At 43.3% G+C, this 9,316-nt stretch overlaps 1 long non-coding RNA gene across 2 annotated transcripts; it reads right to left on the bottom strand.

Annotated features, from left to right (window-relative positions):
- Nucleotides 1-5,908: 5,908 nt before the first annotated feature.
- Nucleotides 5,909-8,356, bottom strand: LOC107281193 (uncharacterized). 2 transcript variants are annotated; one of them, XR_010741796.1, is made up of 5 exons: nucleotides 7,996-8,356; nucleotides 7,757-7,902; nucleotides 7,362-7,550; nucleotides 6,901-7,046; nucleotides 5,909-6,167 (listed from the first exon to the last, which is right to left on the bottom strand). It is a non-coding gene; the product is annotated as an uncharacterized lncRNA (long non-coding RNA). The 2 variants fall into 2 exon arrangements; XR_001546534.3 differs by lacking the exon at nucleotides 5,909-6,167 and having other exon boundaries at nucleotides 7,362-7,547; nucleotides 7,996-8,286.
- Nucleotides 8,357-9,316: the final 960 nt, after the last annotated feature.

The following is a 9,316-nucleotide window of genomic DNA, read 5'->3' as shown; positions in this document are numbered from 1 at the left end:
GGGTCATGCGCATCTTCGACAGCTTCTTCGTGTACAAGGTTGTTGTTTGAGGGTTCCTTTCAAACATAGGATTGAGAAAACGAAGGAATAAAAAAACATAGGATTCTAACAGAAATTTAAATGAAAAACAAACAATTCAAAACACAGGAAAAATACAAACAATGGTCATTTAATTGAACCTAGGAAAAACATAAATTGGATAGGAAAAATATAGGAAATGATCATTTGATTGGACCGTAGGAAAAACATAGAAATTAGATGAGAGAGACTCATAGGAAACTTTCCATGAGGTTGGACCTCATGATAAAAACCTCCAAAACTTGTATGGATTGGCACTAGTACATATCCTTCCATCTGTGATGGCCCCTAACAAGACTGGAATTTCCGAGCCGTCAGAAGGAAGTAATCTCAATCGGGCCGAAGTTTCGCCCGATTGAGATATGGTCGCACAGACATGCTAGATCGGCATAAAACTAGAGCACGTCACGAATTACACTTATCTGTGACGGGCCATAGTTAAGGCCCGATTGAGATGAGGGTTCCATATCTCAATCGGGCGCTAAAAGAAGCCTGTCATCTATGACAGTCATTTGTGACGGGCTCCAACTAGAGGCCCGATTGAGATAAGTTTAATGCCCGTCACAGATGACACTCTTCTTTGACGGGCTTTTATTAAGGCCCGATAGAGATTACTTGTATGCTTGTCACGGTTGATTGTTTTAGGGCCGTTACAGATATTTGTTGCACGTATAAATAACCCCCACCACCTAGTGTAACTGTATCCCACTGTTCACTATTTTGGTGGGAGGCTGTAGGGGGCGATTTTTTGTCTTTTTTCCAAGGAAAACAGAAAATTCCCAAAAGTGATCAAAATGGAGCAATCAAGTGAGTGATACTAATCATTAATTTAGCAATTTCATCACGTCTTAGTTTAGCAATACTGATCTTATAAGATGTGCCTCTAATTTATTTTTTTTATTTTGTAGCAATGGATCGAAGTTGGATGTATGCGACAACTGTGAAACGCCATTTTCCGGAGTACAGAAATGGCGTAATAAATTTTATGAACGCCGTGGAGGAGGATAGGAACAGAAGAAACAACGATTACATGTGTTGTCCATGTGCAGATTGCAAGAATAAGAATATGTTTGATAGCGGAGGGGTTGTACATGATCATCTGATACAACGAGGATTCATGAAGCGCTATACATGTTGGGTGAAGCATGGAGAGCAAGAATCAGGAAGTGGTGCAACAGCAGACAGAAGTGGTGCGCATAATCAGGAAGATAAAGATGAGCATGACATGTGTATACCTTCTCCATTGGGTGGTGAAATGGTTGATGTGGATCACGATCTGCTGCTAGACATATTACGTGACGTTGAGGACCCAGCCCAGAATGAGAGAGGTTCCATGAAGTTCAGCAGGTTGGTCAGTGATTCCGAGATGCCTCTGTACGCCAGATGCAAAGCAAAACACACAAAGTTATCAATTACCTTGGACCTAATGAAGCTGAAGGCAAGTAGTGGATGGACGGACAAGAGTTTCACAGATCTTTTAGGAATTTTGAAGGCTATGCTTCCTTCTGAGAACACATCGCCCGAGACGACATACGAAGCAATATGCGGACCTAGATGCTTGTCCTGTCTGCAAGGCTTCTCGATACAAGCGAAAGAAAAGTGCTGACGAAGGAAAGAAGTCAAAGATGGGTGGTCCGGCAAAGGTTGTGTGGTATCTACCTATCATTGATCATTTCAAGAGAATCTTTGCCAACCCCAATGAAGCGAAGTTAGTACGTTGGCACGCCACGGAGAGAAGGAATGATGGCATGCTTAGACACCTAGCGGATTCGATTGAATAGAGGAATATCGATCGAAAATACAAAGAATTTGCTGCTGACCCTAGAAACATGACGATATGTCTGTGTACGGATGGCATGAATCCTTTCGGTGACATGAGTAGTACTCACAGCACTTGGCCAGTTCTTATTGCGAACTATAACCTCCCACCATGCTTGTGCTTTAAACGTAAATATATTATGTTGTGCTTGTTAATCCAAGGTCCGAGGCAACCCGGCAATGATATCGATGTATTCCTGGAGCCTGTTATCGATGATCTTGAGATTCTTTGGAAAGAAGGTGTGGAAACTTAGGATGCATATGGTCAGGAGAACTTCAAGCTAAGAGTTCTATTGTTCTGTACCATTAATGACTACCCTGCACTCGGTAAGGAAAGAAGGCATGCTCCGATTGCAAGGAACATACACGAAACCGGTGGCTGAAGAAATCATGAAAGATGGTATACATGGGTCATCGGAGGTGGCTCCCGCTACGTCACGCATTTAGAACAAAGAAGAAAATTTTTAACAGTAAGAAAGAACTTCAGCCTGCTCCCAAGGATTTGTCCGGAGATGAGGTCCACAATATGGTGAAGGACATAAGTAATGAGTTAAGCAAGAAAAGAAAACGTAGCAAGACAAAGGAGAAGGGTATGTGGAAGAAAAAATCCATATTTTGGCGACTACCTTACTAGAATGATTTTGATGTCCGTCATTGCATTGATTTCATGCATGTAGAAAACAATGTGTGTGAGAGTTTGGTTGGCCTGATGTTGAATATTCCTGGAAAGACAAAGGACGGGTTGAACGCGCGCCTTGATCTACATGACATGAATATTCGCAGTGAACTCCAACCCATACGAGATGTAGAGACAGGGAGAGTGTACCTCCCTCCAGCCTACCACACATTGTCGAAGGATGAGAAAATCGCAATGTTTTCATGCTTGAAAGATATTAAAGTTCCATCGGGCTATTCAGCGAGGATAAGTAAGTATGTTAAATTGAACGATCTAAAACTGGTTGGGATGAAGTCTCACGATTGCCACGTGCTAATCACACAAATCTTGCCAGTTGCTATCAGAGGCATTCTACCACCCAAAGTGCGTCACACGATCCAACGTCTGTGCGCCTTCTTCAATGCAATCGGACAAAAGGTTATAGATCCAGAAGATCTAGATGGGTTGCTGACCGATATTGTGAATACCCTCTGTCACCTGGAGATGTTTTTCCCACTGTCTTTCTTTGATATCATGGTTCATCTCCCTGTTCATTTGGTGAAGCAAACAAAACTATGTGGAACGGCTTTTCTAAGAGAAATGTGGCCGTTCGAAAGGTACATGGGAGTTCTGAAATCCTACGTTTGTAACAGAGCTAAACCCGAGGGGATCATCATTGAAGGTTACACGACCGAGGAGGCTATCGAGTTCTGCGTCAATTACATGTCCGATGTCGATCCTATCGGAGTTCCAGCGTCTCGTCACGAAGGAAGGTTGTCAGGTGTTGGCACAATCGGAAGAAAAAGAATTAGGCCCGATCAAGCTTCCTACGCGCAGGCTCATTACGTTGTGCTCCAACATATGGCAGAAGTTGACCCATACTTTGAGGAGCAACACTTAGCGAAGATCCGAGATGAGAACTTGGGGCGATCTGATACATGGATTAACAGAGAACATAATTCTCGGTTCAACGAATGGTTCAAGAATCATGTGATAATGTCCACGGATGTCCCAAATGAGACAGTACAGTTGTTGGGAATGAGACCGTCTTGGACCGTAGACACATGGCAAGGATACGATATCAATGGATACACATCTTACACCATCAAACAAGATGACAAAAGCACAGTGCAAAACAGCGGAGTCCGTATAGATGCATTCCAGGATCAAGTTGGGTCAAACACATACTACAGCCACATTGAGGAGATCTGGGAGCTAAACTACGTCAAGTTCAAGGTTGCTTTGTTCTGCTGCCGTTGGGTGAATCTACGCACTGGTGTCAAAGCCGACAAGGAATGTTTCACTTTAGTAGATCTATCAAGGGTGGGATACGCCAATGAACCATTCGTACTTGCGAAACAGGTCGAGCAGGTATTCTACATAAAAGACCCTTCAAACAAGAAGATGCACATCATGAGGGATGGCAAACGCCGAATTGTCGGAGTTGACAACATCATCGATGAAGAAGAATACAACCAGAATCTTCATGTAAGACCTCACATCGACCTTGACGATGATCCCCAAGAGCATGTGGCATATGCTCGTTCAGATCATACGGAAGTCATAACCTTGTGACCGATGCCTTTGTACTTATCTATTGTAATGAATGATGTATTTTGTTTTATTACAAAGACTTGATATGCGTAGTCATTCATATGGCTAATTTAGTTGATTATTTTGACTAATATGATGAATTATTATACTGCAGTCAATTATATTTTTGCTACAGGTGAAGTAAAAAAATATAAACATCTCTCATGAAAAATGGACAAAAAAGTCAAGCGGGACGGGTTTTGGTTAAGGCCCGACAGAGATAAAGTCATCTCAGACTTGAGAGAAATGTGATTTTTGTGAATAATATTACTATCACTTTTTTGGATGAAGAAGTGACCAAAATAAAAGTTGTAGATCTTGATAAGCTCTACAACTTTGTTGTTTATGACTTCTCCATTTGAAATCATTTAGTATTTACAAATGTTTAAATTTTTCATACAGAAAAGTGACCAAAACAAAAGTTGTAGATCTTGATGAGTTGTACAACTTTGTTGTTGATGACTTTTTCATTTGAAATCATTTAGTATTTACAAATGCTGTTTAAATTTGTCATACTTACAAATTCAACTTTAAACTGTTGGGAAAAAAGTTATATAGAAAAATGACCAAAATAAAAGTTGTAGATCTTGATAAGCTCTACAACTTTGTTGTTGATCATATTTCCATTTGAAATCATTTACCATCCGAAAAAATATTATGACTAATAAAATGAATTATTATACAGCAGCTATATATTTTGCACTCAAAAATATAAAGACTTCATGCGAAAAATGGTCATCGATGACGGGCCTTAGTTTAAGCCCGATAGAGATTAATCTATCTCAATCGGGCATTACCGTAGGGCCCGTCACAGATGAGTCATCCGTGACGGGCCTGAATGTCATCTCAATCGGGTATGAGTATGGACCCCGTCACCGATGACTCATCTGAGACAGGCCCTACGGTAATGCCAGTTTGAGATGACTCATCACTCTACTATAACTAGGGTTTCTTAGATCGGATCGATAATTTTTCTAACTCCCGCTATAGTTTCCCGCCTCCTCAGAACACTAGTGCCGTCGTCGTCCTCCCTCGCCGAGCCCGCTGTCGCCGCCACCGAGCCTCCACACCGACCGGCGTCGGCCTTCCTCATCGTCGCCGCCCGCCTCTCCTCCTCCGCCCTCCATTCGGACCGCCGCCGCCGACCCCAACCGTCGTTACCAACGCACGTTGCCGACCCCCACCGAGCCCGGTGACGTCCTTCCTTGTCGTTGTTGCCTCCTCCTCTCCGACGCCCGACGCCGCCCTCCACCGACCCCGGCGACGCCCTCCACCGACCCCGGCACCGCCGCCACTGAGCTCGGCGCCGCCTCCACCGACCGGCGACACCCTCCACCGAGCCCTGCGCCACCACCACCGAGCCCCACCGGCCGTCCTCAGGTGAGTCATCCATCGCACCACCCTCTGCTACCTGTGGTGAACGATGAACTGTTGATGAATAGATGAATGATGAACTGTGAGTAATGACATGCGGATGTTGCGATGAAATGTGGTGCATTAATGAATTTTGTGATAGATGATTGTAGTGATTGATGAAATGTGGTTCATTTTAGTTTACTAGTTATCGTGCACGTGCAAGGCACGTTTTGACAATATATATTAGCAAACGAAGAAGAATCTATATAATCGTTTTTATGCAATACACTCCATATAAATTCTTCTAGTGTATTACTTTTATATTACATATTACAGCCTGAATTTTAAATGTAAAAGCCTCATAAATACTAAAAAGATTTTATTCCATGTTATAATCCATTTCAATATATTCATAATCATAAGAAATAGTAATACATCATAGTAATCATCAGAAATGGAAATAAAAAAACAGATGTATACATGAAGAAAGTCAATGTCATGTTGCCTGGTTATATATTTCGCCGAACAGAACATAGGTGTTCAGCAGAATGAGGCGTTTGTCGTTGGCATTTTATGAATTTTCTCTTATAAGAAACATATTATAAACAATGGGCTGCTCAAGTGGTCGGTCATGATTCCAGTTGATTCCAGAGAAAAGAGCTATAGCCTATAGGTGTCACCAAGCAAGAACATCATGCATCAGTATCCATCTCAGAGAAAAAAGAAAACACAAACATACTACCAATTATCAAATGATCAAGTTATTGCACCGTGATCCATCTATATGATCATAATTCCTATACATTTGTTATTTTTGATCTTTTCTCTTCCAGAAGTTGAGTATTCTCCAAAGATTGATGAAAAGTTGCATAATAGTAAAATAAATATTTAAAATAAGAACAACATACCTTTACAATGTAATAATTGGAAAAGAAATAGGAGCAGAACATATCATCCTTGTTAGAACCACTCAAAGATGGATCTTTATTAATATGCAAATTTCATGACTGTGAGATCATTCCTACCTACATGTCGGAAAATTTGCTATCCAAAGCTCAAATGTCCTAAAAATCCTACACACATTAAGATTTCCTTAAGCATGATATGTAGTCTGTATAGTATATTTATTATATCAGATCTTGTATATACTTTCTTAATATGGTACAGGAATTTCAGTTCAAGCAATTCACTTATACATGTTTTCAGCAACATGTATGTAAAGTCTGTACAGCAACCAGTGAAACACAAAGAAATACTTGCATAGGAGTTGGATCTGATGCTAAACTCAAAGATTGAAACAGATTATCAAATTGAATACCAGAACCTCATTCTGAAATTTCAGTAAAGTTTACACCCCACAACAAAGGGATCTAGGGAAATAGTGAAGAAATTGGCTGTACCTTCAAGGAAGGAGGTGATCACAATGCGGAGAAGCTCTTTGCAATGATCTGGGCATGGGAGATCGGCTGTGCCAGTGGTTGAGACGTTGTCGAGGCAGCACCCTTGATGCTTCGAGGCCACAAGCTAGGGAACGGAGGAACAAATACTGCAATGATAGGCACAAGCAAAACTCACATGCACTGCAATATTTGTGTGAATATATAACCTAGTGCCTCACTTTGCAGGGACATCTCTACCTATCATACAAACTCATTTCAGTTTTCAGGCAAGCAGACTCAGAAAATGCAAATGTTTCTATATAGGTTTCACAAGGGTAAACAAATTCAGAAGATTTGAAATGACAACGAAAACTGAGTTAACTCTCTAGAAATTTATGGATTTTAGTATAGTCGTAAGATCCAAAATATCTGGCTTCACCCAAGTTGACATGGAGACAGACCAAAGGAAGGGGAAAACTCACCATGTAATGGTCACCGTCTAAGTGTCTCATTGCATGTTTGCCTCAATGTTAGGATTCACCATATCATGGCCTTGTTTGAGGCACCCAGGCCTCCTTCATGCCAGCCTCCTCCTGTGCACTTGATCCCAACCAACGACGCCCTAGAGCCGGCCCTCTCCTTCTCTGCACCCAGGCCCCAGGTCCAACCTGCTATTTGAGCGGGTGCATGACATTGGTGGCTTTTGTGTCAATATCACAAACGACTATTCTTGTGCCAAAATAGAAGTAAAAAATATGGAAGCTGCAGCAAGTGCTGAGCTGGATCTTTCATTTGGCACATATATTCATTCACAATAATACTATTATATGCATGTCTGAACAAAAGAAGGTGACAAATCAGTGTTGTTCAGTAAAACCTGAATATCTTTGTGGGACTGTTGCGGGAGCTGCGCTGTGAAGAAATATATTTGCTTGAGCACTGCATTTTTTTTAGCAAACCCAAATAGATTCCCTGAACCCAAATAGTCATGAGAAAATCAAAGAGCTAGTCCGTAACATGATCCTGCAAAAAAAATCACATATTATGCCGTGAAACGCTGAATTGATGATCCTGCAACAATAGATCATTGTCACGAAAATAGATAATTGTAGTCACCTTAGGAATGTTGTACTCAGCCCAGAGCAGTAATGTAGCATATCCCATAAACATGCTTGATATCCTTGCATTTAGTAGAGACTGATTGAAGTGTCTATTAAATATAACTACTGATTGGAACACTGATTTGAGATATTTGGCTACTCAATGAAGAGTGTTAATATGCGATCTGACAGAATCCTCAGTTAATCCATAGCACATTCAGTACAAGAGACAATCCGAATGATTCATTCCCTCAAATTTAAACTAATAAATCACCAGTACAAACATCAGTTTGTGCTAGAGAATTTAGATGCCGTTTGCCGGGAGATAATAAAGACAAATAGCATGATTGTTGATCTGATTTTTCACTTGAAGCCTGAAAGATAAGAGAAATCATACAGACACTTGGCAAAAAAAAAAAAGTGAATCCGACACCCATTGTAATTATCTTAATCCACAGGATAGGAGATAGTGGTAAGAGCTCTGGACAAAAAATAATTGTACACAAAAAGGAAAGATGGGTAGAGGAGAACAAATAATGAACCTGAAGCGACGGGCTGCGAGGAGACAACTCCAGCCTGGGGACTGGGGAATGGACCACCCTGGTTCCGTTTCCGGCCGACATGAGGCACAAATGAGGCAGGGGTAGGCGGCACCGGCGGCGAGGTGGAGAGGAGACAGGGGGGATTGCGGCGGGCTGTGAGGAAGGAGCTCCAGCCGGGGGAGTGGGCGACCCTGGCTCCGTTTCCGGCTGACTTGAGGCGCGAATGAGGAAGGGGTAGGCGGCGCCGGCGGCAAGGTGGAGAGTAGACAGTGGGATTGCATGGTGGAGACGACGGCCTTGGGGACGGAGGAGATTGCGGCGGCGATTGGTGAGGGGCGAGGGTGCGAAGGGGATTGATCTGCGGCAGTGAGTAAGGAGGGGATTGATCTGCCGCGGAAGAAAGAAACCGATGGGAGCGGGTGGATGCGATGGGCGAGCAGCAATGATTTCACCGAGAGAAGCAGGATCCGGCGGAGCTCCGGCGAGGATGCGGCAAGTGGAGTGCACGGCGGTATCGGTGGCGGCGGAAGGGGCCGAGGTCGGCTCCGGCGGCGGCTCCGAGTGAGAGAAGCAGGATCCGGCGGAGCTCCGGGGAGGATGCGGCGGAGCGGCGGCAGCGGGGAGGAGGAGGATCGAGCGAGGAGGACGGCCGCGGCGGTGGGGAAGAAGCAGGACCCGGCGGCAGCTTTGGTGTGGACGCGGAGGAGCGGCGGCAGCTGGGAGGAGCTCCTGCGAGGACGCGGGGAGGAGGAGCGAGGAGGAGGAGAAGCGCGGTCTTCGCGGCCTGTTAACGAC

This window comes from Oryza sativa, chromosome 6, assembly GCF_034140825.1.
Source record: "Oryza sativa Japonica Group chromosome 6, ASM3414082v1".
Lineage (NCBI taxonomy): Eukaryota > Viridiplantae > Streptophyta > Magnoliopsida > Poales > Poaceae > Oryza > Oryza sativa.
Note: the sequence above shows the minus strand (reverse complement) of the source record. Positions and strands in the feature narration are given on the sequence as shown.